Genomic DNA, 21,052 nt, shown 5'->3' on the forward strand with positions numbered 1-21,052 from the left:
CGTCTTCAAAAGGCCAAAGTGACCTATGAGACCAAAGTTACAACCATATGACATCTGATACACTATCTGGAAAAGAAAAGAAAGGACTGAAGGTAAGTATCTAGCCCTACAATTCATCAGTAGGGAGCATCCGAAAGCAGCAACTTCTGGGAGAGTGGGAAGCTAATGCTACTAGTCAAAATGGGGTACATGAGTACATGGATACATGAATACATGAATATGGGGGAGTACAAAAGTGACAGTGAGTACAACAGTATATGGTTGGAGTGGTAATCATCCTAGGAGCTCTAGCATGGGTCTCTGCGGGATGGCCTGGATATCTGCCATAGTGAGATGCCTGGTCGGACGAGCCCGATGCCTCGCAATGATGCTCTGAATCCTCCGGTGTAGGCACCGTCTCTGATGTAAGGATCCGCGAACCCTCGAGCGTCTGGATCTGCCCAACTGGATAGCTTTCTCAACTAGAGTCCCACGGGGTGCCCACTGTTGGGCTGTCGGCTGTGTGTCCTCCCGGGTAGTCCCTCTAAAGAAGTCAGTAATCTGTCTCTGTGTGGACTCCCTGCCAATCGGGCGTCTGCTCCTCATAATGGACTCTCTGAGCCTGCGGATCTCCAGGAGATAAAAACCCAAGCATCGCTGATCACAATAGTCCACGACTCTAGCCAATGGTCCAAATCCCTCTCTGAAAAGGCAATGGTAGTGCCCTCGAATCTCATAATATGCTGTGCAGCGACAGATGTAGTGCTCCTCCGTCTCTGGCTCTATCCAACAAATCTGACATATCCTTGTCCCCTGGAGGTATGCCTCTAAATCTACCCGTCTCTATCTCTAACTGATGTGAAGAGGTGCGGATCTGCCCAATGGCGCACCTCAATCCATGAGACAAATGGGTATCCATGTAGCTCGGTCTAAGTATAAAGCCATCCTCAGTGGTGTGGAGAAGGATGGTCTCTATAGAAAGCCATCTTCGTCCCTAACTCCTGTGAGGGCTCTAGCCATGTCCTCCTAGTGTCCAATTGAATGAGGTCTTGTCTGATGACTCTACTAATCTCAAAATGTGTCAAGGTGAGAAAGGGTGCCTCTAGAGAGTACTGGAAGGGTGGAAGTCTGTCTAAGCTGAACCCGTGGAGCTCAAACCAAGATGCTATCTGCGCATACCAACATGAAGTGTCTCCCTCCATGGCTAGCTGATGAGAGGACTGTCGTGCATACCGGTGTCGGGGAAGCTCCCAGGTGCTATGAATTAAGTACACTGATCTGGCAAGAGCTCGACTACGATCGGTGGTGCCCCCATCTCGGCTCGGATAATCTCATGGGGTACCGAGGCCTTAGCCCAAATCATCCTGGAGATCATGGACACAAGTGGTCTCTCCATCGATCTCCATCCATCGTATGTGCGTCCTGATCAACTGTGACGATCTAGGCTAGGCCCCCAGATCTGTACTCCATATAGCATAGCCGATGTGACGAGCGCGTCAAAAAGCCACACCTTAGTGCGTGGCTCCTGAAACTGTACCTGTGAGCACATCCTCTCGAGACCTCCTAGTGCTGCATATCCTCTAGTCAATCTGGCTTCTGCTGCCCCCCTCATGGAAAATGTGGGCCCAGTGAACACCACTCCAAGATATGTGTATGAGTCAACATACTCCACTGTCTCCTGCCCATATGTGAAAATAGGCGCTGATCTCCAGACCCACTGAGCTGTAGTGTTAAACACCATAACCTTGGTCTTACCAAGGTTAACTGAGAGCCCACTGTCCTGTGCATAAGCATGTAAAGTATCCAAGTGCCTCTGCATACCCTCTGGTGAGTCTGCTATAAGCACAATATCATCAGCATATAAGAGCAGAGGTATCCAACTGCCAGCCAACTGGGCTCCTCTGTCCCCTCGTGTCCCAATATAATCAGAGATCTCATCAATGTATAGTCCAAATAGAGTCGGAGAGAGCGGGCAGCCCTGTTTCACCCCTATAGTGGAGTGTACTGGCTGGGAGAGACCCTTTGAAGTCCGCACCTGGCCAACTACTGTCTCATTAAGTGCCATAATACCCCAAATGAGCTCACATGGAACCTCCAAGTCTTGCAGCCTCCTGCGCATCAGTCTAGCTCTCGGCACTGTGTCAAAGGCCTTGTGGAAATCCACAAAGCCACAGTAGATCCTCCTCCCATGTGCTCTGCCCTCCTCAATGATAGCCCTGAGGGTAAAGATATGATCCAAAGTAGAGAATCTCCTCCTGAAACCGGCCTGTCCCTGAGCTCGGACCCCTTGTCTCTCTGCCCATCTGCTCAACTCATACTCAAGAGTAGAGGCATATAGCTTGGCCAGCAAGTGACCAATCATAATGGTGCGGTAGTTAGTCGGCAGGCTCGGATCTCCAAACTTGAGTACCGGCACAATCGTGGAAGTACTCCAAGTCCCAGGAAACCCCTCACACATGGCTCTATTAAACATGAGAGCTAGCAAGTCTGCAATCATATCTCTAGCATGTATGAAATGCTCGGCTACAATGCCCTCATGATCCTGTGCCCTCCCTGTATGCAATCTATTGATGGTCCTCCTCACCATCTCTGCTGTGAAGAAGGTAGAAGTGGGTGGACAAGGCTCTGGAGGGTTCGGTAGTGGTGGCTGCTCTGGTACTGTGTAGAGGGAGGCTGCATACTCGCCCCATGTATCTGGAGAGGTAATGGCCGGAGGCGGGGGGTGCACTCTAAGCAATCTCCAAGCCTCCCCAGAATCCTGACTCAAAAACAACTGATAGATGTCTCTCTCCAGCCGATCTAAGAATGCTCTCTTCTTCTGCCGAATGAGGGATCGGAAGATGATGCGTGACTGTCTATATGTAGTAACACCTGTGGCCACCTCTCTCTGTAGCCGGGCTCTGAGCTCCCTACAGTCATCATCATACCAACTATTCTAGGGCATGCTCCCAGACGTGGTCGTACTTTGGGCTGTGTGTGTGGGAAGGCCGTCGCTGCAGCTGTATGTAAAGCCTCTGTCAGGATCTGTGTGAGCTCTGCTAATGGCCTCTGTGGATCCTCTGCACTCAACAAGCTGTAGATCTCTGCGGTGTATACTCCATCAGTCTCTCTACAGAAGGTATATCTCGGGTGATAGGAGGACTGCCCAACCTGGCGGGTACTATAGTGGAAATCCACCGTAAAGGAGAGAAGTGCATGATCCACCCCGTAACTCCGATGGGCCTGGGGCCAATCGCAAAATCCTGGATACTCAGGATGTAAAACATAATCCACTGTGCTGGCCCCATGTCTGTGTGGAAAGCAAGTAAAGCCACTGGCAAGTGGATACCTCTCTGGGCCATTTAAAATGGCCAGCCCATGTGCAGTCCCCATCTCCAAGAGGTATCTCCCATACTCAGTACACTCCACCTCATCCTGTGATCTCCAGGTCAAACACATCTCCTCCACATCTCTCTCTCTCAACATCTCCTCCGAAGTGTCAAAGAAGGAGGTCTGGTACTGAGCCATTCGAGCATTAAAGTCCCCAAGTATGATAACATCTCCCTCCCTGGAGAACTCCCATATGTCCTCATCTAGAATCATATATGGAGATTGCCCCTTGGGCGCTGCATAATGAGACGTGCTGGGTGGAAAGTAACATATAGCAATGTATAGGGGTCTACCCTCATCTGCCACATGTACCTCGCGCTCTCATCACAGCGCATAACATGAATGAGTGGCTGAAGCTCCTCTCTAAAAAGAACTGCAACTCCTCCGGATCCGCGACCACCATGCTTCGAACGGGCCTCCTGTCTACAAGTCGTCTCCCATCTGTATCCCGCGACTCTCGGTAATGTGCTGCCTGGGGCCTGATGTGTCTCCGAGTAGAAGATGATGTCCCTATCTTTGAAGCTGTCCTCAAAGGCCCCCACATCCAGTCTCAATGCTCTGTTGTAGTTCCATACTGCAAGTCTCAAACTGGTCCCATAGGTCTCGCACTGTCAGGTGGTGCGTCTCTCTAGTATCACCACTCTGCCTCCTCTGTAAAATGCTAGCTTCTCTTTTTCTCTGGCTGCCCTAATCTCCGGCATGCACTCCCTCATATGTGCTAGCTGTGCCAAGGTGAGGTCATCTCCTAAAAAGATGCCTGTTTTCTTAAGGGCGGAGCGCTTGGCCAAGAAATCCTTTTTGGCCTCCAAGGTGGGAAAGCGTAAAATGAGAGCTCTCTTCATTCTTGTCTTTCTTGCCCACTCTCCAAGCCCCCGTGTGTGTAGGCCTCGAAATGCCCATGCGTGTGTATAAATCTTTGGCTTCCTCCTCTACATTGTCACCATCCTTAAGCCCCGTGATCCGCACATGAAGTTCCCTTGTCTTTCTTCTTTGTTCCTCCTCAATGGTTAGGTTGATAATCTTCGAGGTAGATGTGCTTTCGGCCTCCTTGTTCTTACCTTTCTTGACCACTTCTATCCATTTCTCCGCTTTATCTACTTGCTTTTGCGTCTTCGTGAGCACCTCCACCCATGAGGAGGTCTCCCGGGCTTTCTTTTCTTCTCCCTCTTGAAGTGTTCTCACTTGGGCCTTGATGGTGTTCTGCTCCTCCATCATGACGGGCTGAATTTCACCTTCCTCGAGCTTATGTTGAGCACGTGCTTCTTCTATCTCTATCTTGAGATTTGCGATCTCTGAATCTTGGGCTGCTATCCGCGCTTCAAGCTTCTTGACTTTGTCAAGAAGGCTCCGGTTGACCATATTAATCGCATTGTCCGTCTCTTTCTTGTGTTGTTGGATGGCTGCCTTGATCAGGTCTTCAATGTCGATCCTCTCCATCTTGTCTTGGGCTGAAAAAGGCTGGTTTCGGGTTAAAAATTAATTAACCCTTGGCCATAGGAAGAGCTCTGTGCGTGTCTGCAGCACTTCCCACAGAGAGAGAGAGAGAGGCCAGAGGGGGCTGTTGCGAAGAGAGAGAAAGACAATAGGCGGGGGGGAGAGAGAGAGAGAGAGAGAGAGAGGGGATGGAGCTCTACTACTAGGAGAATGCAAAGCTATATGCATGGAGTATACAATCATGATATGCAACCTAGCTAGCTCCATCCTGTACCATACTGGGGCTATAAAATGGTATACATCAATGAAGGGGGTGTCCACAGCTCCCTGAAGAACATGCCTGGGTCTGCTCTGAAGCAGACCAGTCGCTCCGCACCCTCTCTATGAAACTGAGCTCTGATCTCTGTCATCTCTCTCTGGTATAGGCGTGGTGTCCGGAAGCCAGGTGTCCTCTGTCTCCTACGGGCTCTGAGTGTCTCTGCTCTCTGGAGAGTAATTCCCTGCCGTGTAGGGGCTGGGAGTGGGATGGATCTCTGAAAAATGTAGTAATCTGTGTCGTCGTCCCCCCTCTGGAGCTGTCTGAGCCTGTAATGATGTCTCTCTGTGGCGTTGTATATCTCCCCAATATGCGCCGGTCTGCTGCCTCCAAGATCTGGCATAGGGAATGTGGCTCTCTGACTAAAATGGGATATCTCTCTCTGATGGTTGTATATGCTCTGCATCTGCATACATAATGCTCCTCACTCTCCACCTCCTCTCTGCACAATCTGCATACCCTCTCCTCTCGGGGGTCCGTGTTGCTCTGCCAGTCTCAATCTCCAATCGGTGTGATGAAACTCTAAGCTGACCAATAGCCACTCGGGAGCCGTGTGGTAAAAAGCCCTCCATGTATCTAGGCCTCTCTATAAATCCATCATCAGTGATACTCATGAAGTGATCTCTGTAGTATGGCATCTTCGGTGGAAGAGGCTGTGTAGGCGATATCCATGTCTCTCGTGTATAGAGCTGCCATAGATCCTGTCTCAATACTCTGTTCCTCTCACTATGAGAGAGACGGATATGTGGTGCATCCCTGTCATACTGGAATGGTGGTAGATGATCCATGTCTAGGCCATGCTGTGAGAACCAATGTGTGACCTGCGCATATCATGATCCTCTGTCTCCTGCCTCAGCCAGCTGTCTAGATGCCTCAAAAGCTCTGTATGACAATCTGTCCTATGGCATCTCTCTGAATCTGTCTAGCAGTCTGGAATATGGCCTCTACCATCATAGGAGGCGCAGCAAACTCTGCTCGGATAATGTCATGAGGTACTGACGGTTTGCTGTGTATCATGCGTGCCATCATGAGGGCTTGTGGTCTCTCTATCTGTGTCCACCAATGGGTAGCAAGGCCCGGCGCCCATACCGCTACTCCATACATCAATGCCGGTGTGACTAATGTGTCAAATAGCCACCCCTTCGTCCGAGGCTCCTGAAAATGCGCCTGGTGGCACTGTCTCTCTAGCATAGCCAATGCTGCATATCCCCGTGTCAATCTAGCTCTGGCTGCTGAACCCATGGTGAAGCGTGTGGCTGCTGCAGAGAAGGTAACCCCTAGGTACACACATGATGTCACCACCTCCACCTGGCGTCCTGCGAGAGTGAATGTCAGCTGACTCCTGCCCTGTGTCGATGTATGAAAGACCATAACCTTGGTTTTCCCAAGGTTCACAGTAAGACCCCTCTGTGTGCGGAAATCATCGAGTGCATGTAGATGCTGCTGTAGACCACCTGGAGACTCAGACACTAATACAATATCATGAGCATAAAGCATAATATGTACTGAGGTACCTGCTAAATCAACTCCATCTCCGCCTCCCCGTGTAATGAAGTCAGCCACCTCATCAATGTATAACCCAAATAGCGTGGGGGAAAGTGGGCATCCTTGCTTCACACCAATGGTGCTAGCAATAGTCTCGGACATACCTCCTAGACATTTGACTCGCCCAAAAACCTGCTCATATAATGCATAGATGCCCCATGTCATATCTGCTGGTATGCCAAGAGACTGCAGGCGCTGAAAGAGCCTCTCTCGTGGTACTGTGTCAAATGCCTTGCGGAAATCCACAAAGCAGTAATAGAGCTTTCTCTTCCTCACTCTGGCCTGATCAATCATACATCTCAAAGTGAATACATGGTCAGTGGTAGAGAAAGCTCTCCTGAAGCCTGCCTGCCCTGATGAGCGTAAACCTGTTCGCTCAACATATAAGCTAAGCTCTTGCTCCAACATTGCACCATAGAGTTTGGCCAGCACGTGGCCAAACCATAACCATCCTGTAGTTGCTCGGATCGAGCATATCCCCTGTTTTGTGAATCGGCACAATGGTGTGCATCGTCCACTCCGCAGGCAAACCCTCTGCTAGTGCCCTGTTAAACAGGTGTGCAAGAAAAGGAGCCAAAGAATCTATTGCATATATGAGATGCTTGTCAAAATATGCAGCGGAAATGATAACCAAACTTGGGTAGACAAGAGCAAGTAGACTGCATAAAATAAACAGCACAAGAAACACAGAGAGATAGGTGTGTAAACTCTTCTCTATACACAAGATCCCGAGAAAACTGAATGAATAAGTGGTGGGGGCAAGGGGCCTATATATATGCCCCTGGGAGAGCAGTTGACCAGCATAAAAGATGCCCACGACTGCATAAATGCAGTCGGCCAGCAAAAGAAGTGTCCACGACTGAGTGAAAGCAGTTGGCCAGCAGTCCAGTAGCCCACGCATCACCTGTGTGCAGTCGGCCAGCCACCATAGGATTGCTGTTGGGACAGTCGGCCAGCCCTGGAGTGCTCCTGCCACCCTCTGGCAACCCTCCCCACCACTAGAAAAAATGGGAAAAAATAGGGAAAAATACGGGGATTGTGGAAAAATGATAAAACACCTTATACAGGGCGGGCACACCCACAACAGAGGCCCTGGTGTATAAATATAGACAAGAGATGACTTCTAACACCCCCTCTCAGCTCTTGGCTGTGAAACCAACCCAAGGGAGCTGGAGTGCCGCCTGAGCGTAGCCTGAGGTAGAGACTTCGTGAAGAGGTCCGCCGCATTGTCCTCCGTCGAACAATAAAGTAGCAAGATGTCACCAGCCAAGATCTTCTCACATACAAAGTGATACTGTATCTCTATATGCTTGGTCCGGGCATGGAAAACCGGGTTCCGAGCAATAGCTATACAACTCTGGTTATCGCACTGGATGACTGTGGGCTCCCTCTGTGGAAACCCAATCTCGCCTAGCAGCCTCCGCAGCCATACAACCTCACAAGTAGCACCACAAGCAGCCCGATACTATGCCTCTGTCGAAGAAAGGGCGATAGTTGGCTGCCTCTTGCTGCTCCAAGAAACTGCTCTTGAGCCGAGGGTAAAACTGTATCCTGAAGTAGATCTCCTCGTGTCTGGATCTCCTCCCCAATCTGAGTCACTCCAACCTTGGAGCTTGACTCCATTCCCTCCTGTGTAAAAGAGTCCCAGATCCTTCGTACTCTGCAGATACCGCAAGATCCGCAATCCTGCGTCCCAATGAGACTTCAATGGCGTCTGCATAAAAGAGCTCAACAGCCCCACGGAGAAGCTCAAGTCCAATTTGGTGTTCAGCAACCAAATCAATGAACCAACCAACTTCCGATACTGCGAGGCATCAACTGGCTCACAAGGATCAGTAACGGTTAACTTTGTGTTCGGGTCCATCGGCGAGGTAATAGGCTTGCAGTTCTCCATCCCAAAGGCCTCAAGCAACTCATGAACATACCGCTGCTGCTGAGAGACGAAAAACCCCCTCTGGGTCTACCAGATCTCCAATCCCAAGAAGAAGTGGAGTAAGCCTAAATCGGTCATCTCAAACTCCTTTGACAAGGCAGCCTTCGTCACTCCAATGTGCTCCACATGACCGCCGGTGAGAATGAGATCATCCACATAAAGGATGATAAGCGTGACCATGCCGCGTTCTCGAAAGAGATACAGGTTCGGATCTGCAACCGATCTCTGAAATCCAGTCCGAATAAAGAAGGAATCAATCTTCTGATTCCAAGCCCTGGGAGCCTGCTTAAGACCATACAAGGCCTTACGTAACCTGTAAACCATCCCTTCAGATCCTAGAACAATAAAGCTTGGAGGCTACTCAACATACACCTCCTCCTGCAGGTCACCATTAAGGAACGCAGATTTTACATCCATTTGATACACGAGCCACCTCTGAGAAGAAGCAAGGGCAAGAACGGTCCGAATCGTGGACATCCGCGTGTCGGTGCAAAGGTATCCTCGTAGTCAATGCCTGGCCGTCGCTGAGCATAACCTTTAGCCACAAGCCTGGCTTTGTGTTTGTCCACCGACCCATCAGACGCATATTTGGTCTTAAAGACCCATTTGACACCAATGACTGACCGCTTCGACGGCCTCTGTACCAACTCCCAAGTGTGGTTCTTCTCGATGGCATCAAGTTCCACCTGCATGGCTTTCCTCCAAGTATCCTAGGAAAGGGCTTCCTTTACGGAAGTGGGCTCTTTATCCCGCATGATACGAGACATCAAAGCATAGTTCACCTAAAGAAGCTCCGCTGTGTTGCTTTTATCTCGGACTCTATGTGATCTTCGAGGGCCGTCCTCTGTGGTCCACTCGAAGGGTAGCTCCGTGACACCTGACTCCCGAAGGGTGTCTAACAACCACCTAGGTACTCGAACAGATCGTGGAGCCTCCTGTGGTCGCGGGGGCTCTACTTCAGCTGCGGGCTCAACCTCCTGTGATGACTGAGGTGGATCAATTGGAATGATAGACTGGGAATCATCATCAAACTCCTCTGGATCTCCAAGAGGTGGCGGCTCCTCGACAGTGGATGCTGGAACATGCTCGTCAAAGACCACATCTCGGCTGACAACAATCTCGTTCCTATCTGGATCATACAACTTGTATCCCTTGGAAAGAGAGTTATACCCCACAAATATCAGCTTGCGGGACTTGGAGTCAAGCTTCCCCCTCTGCTTCTTCGAAATATGTACATACGCATCACTCCCAAAGACACGGAAGTGCGAGACATCGGGTTTCCTGCCAAAGTATGCCTCAAATGGAGTCATATGGGATACTGAAGTCGTCGGAGAGCGGTTGATGGTATGGACAGCCGTTGCCACAGCCTCACCCCAAAGTGGACGAGGAAGATCACGATGCTCCAGCATGGTCCTCGCCATCTCCACCACAGTCCTGTTCTTGCGTTCAACAACTCCATTCTTCGAAGGCGATCCAGTATTGGCCAGTTCCCTTTTGATGCCATGATCTGCACAAAATCTGAAAAATACAGTCGAGGAGAATTCACCTCCTTTATCAGCCCTGAGAGTCTTAACCTGATATCCAGACTCTTTCTCCACCATCATGTGCCAATCCTTGAACCGAGCAAAAGCTTGGTCCTTCTGGGAAAGAAAGTAGACCCACGTGAATCTGGTACAATCATCAACAAGCAGCATAAAATAGAGAGATCCTCCCAAAGATGGTATCTGCTGAGGTCCACACAAGTCAGTGTGAATCAACTCCAATGGTTTCGAAGCCTGCCTGGAAGCCTGCTTCGGAAAGGATTCCCTGTGCTGCTTACCACGTATGCAAGAGTTGCAACGCCCTTGCCTACTACCAACATCTGGCAAGCCAACCACCATCTGGTCCCGGAAAGCTCGCCTCAATGCATCCACATTTAAGTGGCCAAAACGAAAGTGCCACAAATCTCCGACGTGAGAACCTGTCAATGAGGAGAGTGCAGAGAGCTTGTAGATGCCATTCTCCACACCGCCTTCCCAAACAACTTGGCCAGTCTCACGGTCCCTTAGAGCAACTGAATGCTCCTCAAATTCCACCCGAAAGCCAGTCTTGCATACCTCATGCACTGACAAAAGATGAAAACCCAAAGCAGGGACATAAAGAACACGGGAAGCATGCTTGCCCCCCTTGCCGTCGGGGATAATCTCCATCCGGCCCTCACTATGTATCGGAATAGTGGAGTTATCGATAATAAAGATGCGACCTGACTGCCGTTTCAGATCCAGAAAGAAGTCACGGGATGGAGTCATGTGCCTGGAAGCACCACTGTCGAGAATCCATTCCTGGATATCCTTCGCGGCGAAGCCAACTGCCTCCTCGCTCGAAGATGATGAAGCATCGGAGTCCACCATCTCTAAGTGCACAAATGCCAGAGTCTTTGCAGTTGAGGCTGAGGAATCAGCACTCTTCCCTGTCCGCTTAGGGCACTTCCTCCAGTAGTGGCCTTTCTCGCCACAATCATTACAAGATCTTTCGGCCTTCAGCTTCTCTCGTTCTGAATCAGGCTTCTTCTCAGAAGACTTCTCCGGTGAAGCCTTCCCTTTGCCCTTGTTGTTATTCCGGCCTTTCGACCGTTGGCCAATTAAGGCCTCCGAACCTCCGCTGTGAGGAGGGTTCGTGAAACGTTCCTCCTGGTCAAAGACCATTGGCACAAGCTCCTCCCAGGTAATGGTGCTGAGCCTGCCACTCGTAATCAACGAGGAATAGAAAGCAGAATACTGACTAGGCATGTGGGACAGCAAAGTGATGGCCATGTCTTCAGATGATATCTCTTTCCCAGCTTGTAGGACTTCCTGCTGAAGGGCCTGCAGCTTGTTGATGTGTTCCCGCATCGTCGAGGACTTTGCAGGGTTCAAAACCCGCATCTGCACTTCCAAGGAGATCCGTTTCATGGGTGATACCTTGTTATACAAAGAAGCCAAGTGTTCCCATATGCCTCTCGCCAGCGTCATGTGCTTCACATGATTGATCACTTGTGATGTGCAGTTGTTGAGGAAAATAAACGACCGGACCTTGGCGTTGACACGATCCCACATGTGTGCCTGTGCCTCTCGGTCCTTCCTCGTCGACAGTAAACTCCCCTTCCTCAGCTTCCGGCCGTGGAACCTCGATGATGATAAAATCAGCAAGATCATATGACTCCAGCACCACCGACTCCATCATGACCTTCCAGATGCCGTAATTGGACCCGTCCAACTGATGATCCACTGGGAACGTGGGGAGAGTCGGAATCTTCACGTGCTTCTCAGCCATCTCTAGTAAATCTGCCATCGCGGAGAGTAACCTGAAAGGGTGGGTGGGTGGGAAAAAAAAATCTGTAAACCTGCAAGTGGCTGTCCAGCACCTAAGCCCGCCTTCCTCTTGCACCTTCTCTTCCCGTACAGCCCAAATCAGTCCACCAATCAGCAGCCTAACGCTCCACCTCTTGCTCAGAAAAACTCCCAAGATCTATCTAGAGCCTAGGGCTCTGATACCATGTCAGAATATGCAGCGGAAATGATAACCAAACTTGGGTAGACAAGAGCAAGTAGACTTCAGAAAATAAACAGCACAAGAAACACAGAGAGATAGGTGTGTAAACTCTTCTCTATACACAAGATCCCGAGAAAACTGAATGAATAAGTGGTGGGGGCAAGGGGCCTATATATATGCCCCTGGGAGAGCAGTCGGCCAGCATAAAAGATGCCCACAACTGCATAAATGCAGTCGGCCAGCAAAAGAAGTGTCCACGATTAAGTGAAAGCAGTCGGGACTGCTGGCCGACTGCATAAATGCAGTCGGCCAGCAAAAGAAGTGTCCACGACTAAGTGAAAGCAGTTGGCCAGCAGTCCCGTAGCCCACGCATCACCTGTGTGCAATCGGCCAGCCCCACAGGGCTGCTGTTGGGACAGTCGGCCAGCCCTGGAGTGCTCCTGCCACCCTCTGGCAACCCTCCCCACCACTAGAAAAAATGGGAAAAAATAGGGAAAAATACGGGGAGTGTGGAAAAATGATAAAACACCTTATACAGGGCGGGCACACCCACAACAGAGGCCCTCGTGTATAAATATAGACAAGAGATGACTTCTAACAATGCTCACCCTGCAGGCCCATATGGTCGGCGGCCCGTCCATGTTGTAGGCGGCGGATAGCTTCCTGTACCATCGAGTGGGTAAAGAAGCTAGCTGTGGTAGGTCGAGGCTCCTGTGGGCTGAGGTATAGGTAGCTGCTGTGGGGCGTGGTATAGGCCCTCTGCATATGTGCGCCATGTCTGTGGGTCTGCAATAGGTGTCGGTGTCCGGAGCTCTCTGAAGTGCCGCCATGAGACAGGGCTATCTCTACTCATGAAGAAATGAAAGATCTCTAGCTCTTGTATCTCTGCGAAGGCCCGCCTTTTAAGGCGAGTAAGTCTCCTCATCTCTCTCCTCGACTCCTGCTCTGTGATGGCTCCCAAAGCTCTCTGTATGCGGAGCCATGAGTATAGGGCTCTGCACTCGTCATCATACCATCTGTTCTGGGGCATAGTCCCAGATCTCGCAGGCTCTCCTGAGTGTACACGATGTGGGAAGCTCTGTAATGCAGCCGTGTGTAGGAGTGATGCCAGCTGGGCTGTAATGGTATCCATAGGTGCCAGGGGATCCATGAGTAGGAGCCCATCCTCTACTTTGTCAATGTATATGTCTGCCATGTCATGTGTGAAGTAGATGGTAGTGTGTGGCGTCGGTATGTGGGGGGCTGGTGACAATCCCACTTCATTGTTATCTCATTCAATGCATTGGGAGGCAAGAATTGAGCATAGAACCTCTCCTTGAACTCTTCCCATGATCTAACAGGATTCGGTGAGAGCTTCTCCGTGAGCCACCAATGGACAGCAGTGCCTTTCATGAACATGCTTACATGCCGGATCATGGATTTTTGAGTGAAATCCTCATCACTGAAAGCAATATCAAACTTGGCAATAAAAGCAAGTGCCTTTGATGCATCATATTCCCCATGATATGTGTCAAACTTCACAGATTTGTCTCCGGCTTTGAAGTCACGAGACTTTGATGCATGTGTGTGCATCTCAACATGTAACCACGTAACCGTTGCCAAAATCCTTTTTGTGGGCACTTCACCAGCAATATTGCTAAGGGGCATGGCACCTCAGTTGCACCATTTCCCCCATGTTTGTCCATTGGGACAACCCCTGTGACTGGCATCATTTTAGGACCAAAAGGTGATGCATAAGGCATAGATACATGTGCCCTGTAAGCATAAGGCATGGCTGGCCCCTCAACATGCATTGATACATTTTCAGCCATAACTTCTCCTTACCAGCACACTCGAAGGCAGTGGCATGAGAGATACGCGGAATACCTGCACCAACAGAAAATTGCAGCCCATGTTGCATGTGTTGTGCATGCACATTTTCAGCCGGCAATGGCATTCGACATACATTTTGACCACTGCCATAAACATTGTATCCTTCACGGGCTACATAAGGTATTCTTGCATGGCATGAAGTCACTGATTATTCCTCTCCCATAGCATGGAGATTCATCCTCTTAGACATAAGTTCTTGCTCGGGCACTTGTGGGGATTCCAAGACATGTGGGATGGTTGCCTTTTCTGCATAGGCATCCTCGGTACGAGCCAAGTATGCACGTGCTGCATCCCTCGGTTGCATGTGCAACTCTTGAGCAATCATTGCCATTGCATAATCCATATAAGATTCAACTTTCTTGGCCTTCATACGGTCATGTACCAATGGATTCTCGCGGCGGTAGAGATTCAATTCTTCTTGTTGTGCATGGAGAAGAGCCTGCATACGAGTAAGTTCAGCCCTCAAGACTATGGACTCTTCTTCCTGCATCTTCTCTTTGCCACGGGATGGCTGTCCCACATATTCATGTTCCCTATTGTGCACCACATGAGTTTGCTCATCCTCTAAAGCATTGGAGGCATGCATTTCATTGTCCCTGCCTGTTGTATTAGCATCTCCAACATTCATTGTATGGCTGTCCATAATGTTCTAAGTGTAGAGATAGCTAGTGTTCACGGTGATCGTCTCTCACGATAGAAGTGAAAGAGAACCGTATGCTCTGATACCAATGTAACTTGGTTGAACACAATGCTAATCAATACACTTAAATACACTAAGATTTGATGGACACTTGTTCAAATACAAGAAGTAAATTGCTGAATTGACAAGAGACACACAATGAGCCGGAACGGCCGACCCCTCCCTCAAATAAAGTATATTGATCTTGGGAGAATCAAGTACATAGTGTCATGGGCATTTCTGACCAGATTTCCATACCAATGTATATGAATACAGTATTGCAAACAAGTGGTTGTCGATGTAGACTTGCAACCCACACTACCCTCTCAAGTGCCCATGTTCCCTACCATCTGCTCTCTATTGTTCCACCAACACATGGTAGCAACAATCTGCAAGAGAGCACGTAGGACAAGAGAACACTACACAAGGTATGTGATCTTGTAATCCGGTTCCTCCCTCCTGCTACTTGCTCCCATATTTAAGCATAAAAGCTTACCAATAGCAAGTAGAGTCGATGACAGCGGAAGTCTTCGCGATGGAAGTCCTTGGAGTGTTGAGATCTTTGATTTGTCGCCTTTCTTCGAGAGGATGAAGGGAACCTTGGGAAAGCTTCCCCTATGGTTCAACTTGAGAAAGGAGAGCTGAAATTAGGGTTTTCAGCAAAAAGACCAAAAATTACAGCAATAAAGAGAGCTGTTTTGCTGAATTTCAGTCATTGCGAGTGTGTAGGAGAGTGATTAGCATCCGGAAACACTCTAGGAAGCTTGAAAATCACCTTAGCAAGCTTGGAAATGGAGTTGGGAAGGAGAATGTGTAGAAAATGCAGCCCAACAGCCCTCATGAAGGAGGCGCCAAACTCTAGAGAGAGGAAGAGAAGTGAGGTGGTGAGTTGTCCAGTGTAGGTGGCAGGCAGGTGCTTTGTGGAGCAAGCTAGAGTGCACACATGGCTGGTTACTCCCTTGTACAAAGGGGATAAGGTCTGGGCGGTGAACATTGGGTTATGTCCACCTCGGGACATCAGTGTGTGTGAACACCGAACTGGTCATAATTTATAAGTGAGTTTTGGTCGCCAAAAACGTAATGAAGTGTGTACACACTCACTTATAAATTAGTGCTAACTCCTAAGGCCAAGTTTATGACCAATACTTACCACCTGTCACATGCCACATAACCATGTCAGCAGACAATTTCACACGCACGGTTCGCGGGCGGGCGTCCCCTTACCCGGAACTACACATTGGTCAAGCAAGCATGAAAACAGCATGCAATTTCAATTGCAAGCAAGCACATAAAGATGCTATGCAATGCAGCATTGGTATGGACAATCCCCGTTCATGAGACTATACCAAAATAGATGTGCTCCAGGCAAGTACACGAGATACCAGACCCAATGGAGCATACACTGATGTACTAGGAGCAAAATAGCATATAGCAATGTAGAGATATCTGCCCGTCTCTGGCCTCAGTCTAACCCACATGTACCTAGCCTGCTCATCTCTGCGGACTATATGTATCACTGGCTGTAGCTCCTCTCTAAACAATGTTGCCACTCCTCCTGAGCCCCGTCCTCTATGCTCTGAACGAGTCTCCTGTCTACAAGCTGTCTCCCATCGGTATCCACTAACATGTGGCATGGACTGTCCAGGAGCCTGATGCGTCTCACAGTAGAAGATGATGTCCCTCCCAGTGAAACTATCCTCAAAAGCCCCTACATCAAGACGTAGAGATCCATTACATCAAGAGAGAGAGAGAGAGAGAGAGAGAGAGAGAGAGAGAGAGAGAGAGAGAGAGAGAGAGAATTTATTAACGTCTTCCAAAAGACCAAACTCGGCCTATGAGACAAATCGGAGTACCTGTATGGGGTATCCTCTGTCATCCCAACAAAATGAAAAAAGTACTAAACAAAAAAGTTGAATCTGGGTGTGCAGGGGATGGAGCTCTACTACTAGGAGAATGCAAAGCTATATGCATGGAGTATACAATCATGATATGCAACCTAGCTAGCTCCATCCTGTACCATACTGGGGGTATAAAATGGTATACATCAGTGAAGGGGGTGTCCACAGCTCCCTGAAGAACATGCCTGGGTGTGCTCTGAAGCGAGCCAGTCGCTCCACACCCTCTCTGTGAAACTGAGCTTTGATCTCTGTCATCTCTCTCTGGTATAGGCATGGTGTCCGAAAGCCAGGTGTCCGCTGTCTCCTGCGGGCTCTAAGTGTCTCTGCTCTCTGGAGAGTAATTCCCTGCCGTGTAGGGGCTGGGAGGGGGATGAATCTCTGAAAAAATGTAGTAATCTGTGTCTGTTGCCCCCCCACTGGAGCTGTCTGAGCCTGTAATAATGTCTCTCTGTGGCGCTGTATGTCTAGAATGTATCTCCCCAGTATGCGCTGGTCTGCTGCCTCAAAGATCTGGCGTAGGGAATGTGGCTCTCTGAATAAAATAGGATATCTCTCTCTGATGGCTGTATATGCTCTGCATCTGCATACATAATGCTCCTCACTCTCCACCTCCTCTTTGCACAATCTGCATACCCTCTCCTCTCGGGGGATCCGTGCTGCTCTGCCAGTCTCAATCTCCAATCGGTGTGATGAAACTCTGAGCTGACCAATAGCCACTCGGGAGCTGTGTGGTAAAAAGCCCTCCATGTATCTAGGCCTCTCTATAAATCCATCATCAGTGATACTCATGAAGTGATCTCTGTAGTATAGCATCTTCGGTGGAAGAGGCTGTGTAGGCGATATCCACGTCTCTCGTGTATAGAGCTGCCATATATATATATATATATATATATATATATATAGAGAGAGAGAGAGAGAGAGAGAGAGAGAGAGAGAGAGAGAGAGAGAGAGAGAGAGAGAAATGAAATGAAATGAAATGTTATATTAACGTCTTCAAAAGGCCATAATGACCTATGAGACCAAAAAGGTTACAACAATTGGTGGATCTAATACAATGTCTGTGTAAGAAAAGCTAAAAACAACTAAACAACTAACTGACTGAAACTGAAACAACTATGAGGAAAAGTACAGTACTAGGAGCTCCTAATGGATAACATCTGGGAGGAAAACTCCAGCAACAAAGGTAAGCATCATACACATCACTATCCAAAGATGTCTCTGATCGGTCGATGGCGGATATCCTCAATGTCCTCCATGGTGAGTACTCTGACTGGACGTCTCCCATGACGTGCTAGTATGGTCCTGATCCTCTGTTGTAGTCTCCGCCGGTGTCGAGATGGGCCTCTCATCTTGGGGCGCCTGGACCGCCCCAGCTCTATATCCTGATCAATCAGTGTACCTCTGGTGCAGCTATACTCTGGGGCTAGCTACAATGCCTGCTGGCGTGACTGCTCAATCTCTGGTCGAAAGAAGTCTGTAATCTGCCTCTGTAGTAGGTGTCTCTCCCTCTCTGATCCCCTCCCTCTCAAGAGACCCTCTCTATGTCTACGAAGCTCCAGCAAGTATAATCCGAGGCATCTCTGAGCCTGGTATCTCATGACTCTAGAAAGTGGTCCGAAACCCCTCTAAACAGGAGTGAAAACGGCCTCGTATCTCATAATATATTGGACAGTGACATATGTAATGTAACTCTGTCTCTGGCTCCATCTGGCACAACTGACAAATCCTGGCCTCAACTGGTACTCCTCTGAATTTGCCAGTCTCAATCTCTAGCTAGTGTGAGGATGTGCGCATCTAACCAATAGCACACCGTACCCCATGAGAAAGATGAGTATCCATGTAGCTGGGTCTAATCACAAACCCATCCTACGTGAGCTGGAGAAGATGATCTCTATAGAAAGCCATCTTCGTACCAAGCTCGTGTGTTGGCTGTATCCATGTCCTTCTAGTGTCCAGCTGAATCAAGTCCTGCCTGATAAGTCTGGTAATCTCTGCCCGTGTGAGAGAGGGAGGGTGCATCCAGGGAGTACTGAAATGGAGGTAGCCTGTCCATACTAAAGCCATGCAGATGGAACCAAGCTGTCACTGTGCATACCAACATGATCCGTCTCCCTGTGATGTCAAGTGTCGTGAAGACTCCAAGGCTAAGCGGGCATATCTGTCTCTAGGGAGAGCCCAAGTGCTATGTATAAAGGAGATTGATCGAGTGAGTGCCTCTACTACCAATGGGGGGGCAGCCATCTCTGCACGGATAATATCATGTGGTACGGAGGCCTTGGCCCTAATCATCCGGGAAATCATAGAAACCAAGGGCCTCTCCATACGTCTCCATCCATCAGTGCTACCAGCTCGGCTGTGGTGATCCACTGAGGGTCCCCATATCTCCACTCCATACAGCATGGCTAAAGTGACCAAAGTGTCAAAGAGCCAGAGCTTTGTTCGAGGTTCTTGAAACTGAACCTGCGAACACATCCTCTCTAGTCTCCCCAATGCTGCATAAGCTCTGTTCAATCTGGTCTCTGTTGCTCTCCTCAAGGAAAATAGTGGGCCACTAAAAACCACACCAAGGTAAGTATATGCATCTATATACTCCACTGTCTCCTGACCATATGTAAAGGTGGGTATTGACCTCCTAACCCACAGTGCTGTGGTGTTAAACACCATCACCTTGGTTTTACCAAGGTTAACAAACAATCCACTGTCCTGTGCAAACGTGTGCAATGCATCCAAATGACGCTGCATCCCCTTTGGAGAATCTGAGATCAGCACAATATCATCAGCATACAATAACAGCGGAATCCATGTCCCTGCTAGCTGTGCTCCTCTGTCACCCTTCCGTTCTACATTGTCCGAAACCTCATCCACGTACATCCCAAATAAGGTGGGAGAAAGGGGGCAGCCCTGTTTCACCCCAATAGTGGAGTGAACCATCTCAGATATACCCTGAGTAGTACGTACCATGATTCCCCAAATCAGCTCTGTGGGCACTCCCATCTCCTGTAGTCTGCGCATCAGTCTGGCTCTCAGTACTGTGTCAAAAGCTTTGCGGAAATCCACAAAGCAACAATAAATCCTCCTGCCATATAATCTGCCCTCCTCAATAATAGCTCTGAGTGTCAAGATATGGTTAAGAGTGGAGAAACCTCTCCTAAACCCTACCTGCCCTGATGCACGTATGCCCTCTCTCTCTGCCCATCTACTCAACTCCTGCTCAAGAATAGATGCATATAATCTAGCCAATGTGTGACCAATCATGATGGTACGATAATTCCCAGGAAGCATGGGATCCCCTGACTTGAAGATAGGCACAATCGTGGACATATTCCAAGTCTCAGGAAAACCCTCACACATGGCTCGGTTAAACATCATAGCAATAAAAGATAAGCTCTGCAAGCATATCTCTGGCATGAATAAAGTGCTCTGCTACCAAACCATCATGATCATATGCTCTCCCAGTCCTCATCTTGTCAATAGCTTTCCTTACCATCTCAGCAGTAAAGAAAGCACATGTCTCTGGGCATGGCTCCGATGGGTCTGGCAGGGGCGGCTGTCCTGGTGCTGTGTACAGGGATGCTGCATACTCACCCCAAATCTCTGTGGAGGTAATGGCTGGTGATGGTGAATGCTCATGGATAGTCTCCACGCACTCTTCTAGATAGTTACATACCTCATCGCATCAATCACATGGATCCCCACCCAGGGACACTTTCTTGAGAGAGCTTCGGCCCCACTATTGTCATGTGCACAGTGTGTATCTACCGTGTGCTACACGCATACAAGACTAGCTTCGAGGTTTTAGGAGGATTGGAGCTAGGCTGGCTGATTGGCGAGTTGAGTTAGGGATAGACTAATGGGCAAGCACCCTAGTATGGACGCGCGGGCGCCCAAGTGTAGACGCCCGATGACCGGCCAAGAGCCTATAAAAGGGTGGCCAAGGTCACTAGTTCATAGAGTCTCGCGTGTCTTTGTGAGAGCTCTATGGTCAGGACCCTGGATCTAGCGCAGACGTGCACCTGCTTCATGCAGCCGAGCCCGATAGCAGTCTCGAGGCCCGCGAGGGTAGCTTCGTGGCGGTATGGGACGTCATGAGGTAGAGATTGGTCGGTACGTCCATCTAGTTAGCCTAGCTAGTGGCTCGGTGGGGACAGCCAAGACTTGTGGGCTTGTCCACATCTGTCAAGAATGGGAGGTGAGTTAGGCCTGCATCCCCTTCACATTTGTTTGGTTTGTTTCCAGGTTTCGAGTCTTGTACTGTCAAATCCCCATAGGATCTCCTCGTAGAACGCTCCTGGTACAAGACACGAAACCTGCAAACAAACCAAACAAACGTGAAGGGGATGTAGGCCTGACTCACCTCCCAACCTTGACAGCCGTGGGCAAGCCCCCCACAAGTCTTGGTTGTCCCCATCGAGCCACGAGTTGAGCTAAGTAGATGGGCATACCGACCAATCTCCACCTCGTAACGTCCCATACCGCCACGAAGCTACCCTTGCGGGCCTCAAGACTGTTGTCGGCCT

The 21,052-nt window shown here is 49.3% G+C and overlaps 1 protein-coding gene across 1 annotated transcript in view; it reads left to right on the plus strand.

Annotated features, from left to right (window-relative positions):
• LOC147610191 (mediator of RNA polymerase II transcription subunit 22a-like) overlaps positions 1-21,052 on the plus strand; it is a 72,144-nt gene that overhangs the window by 17,466 nt on the left and 33,626 nt on the right. The gene's annotated exons all lie outside the window — the stretch shown is intronic.

This window comes from Cibotium barometz, chromosome 49 (assembly GCF_041138505.1).
Source record: "Cibotium barometz isolate CiBa-2024 chromosome 49, ASM4113850v1, whole genome shotgun sequence".
NCBI lineage: Eukaryota > Viridiplantae > Streptophyta > Polypodiopsida > Cyatheales > Cibotiaceae > Cibotium > Cibotium barometz.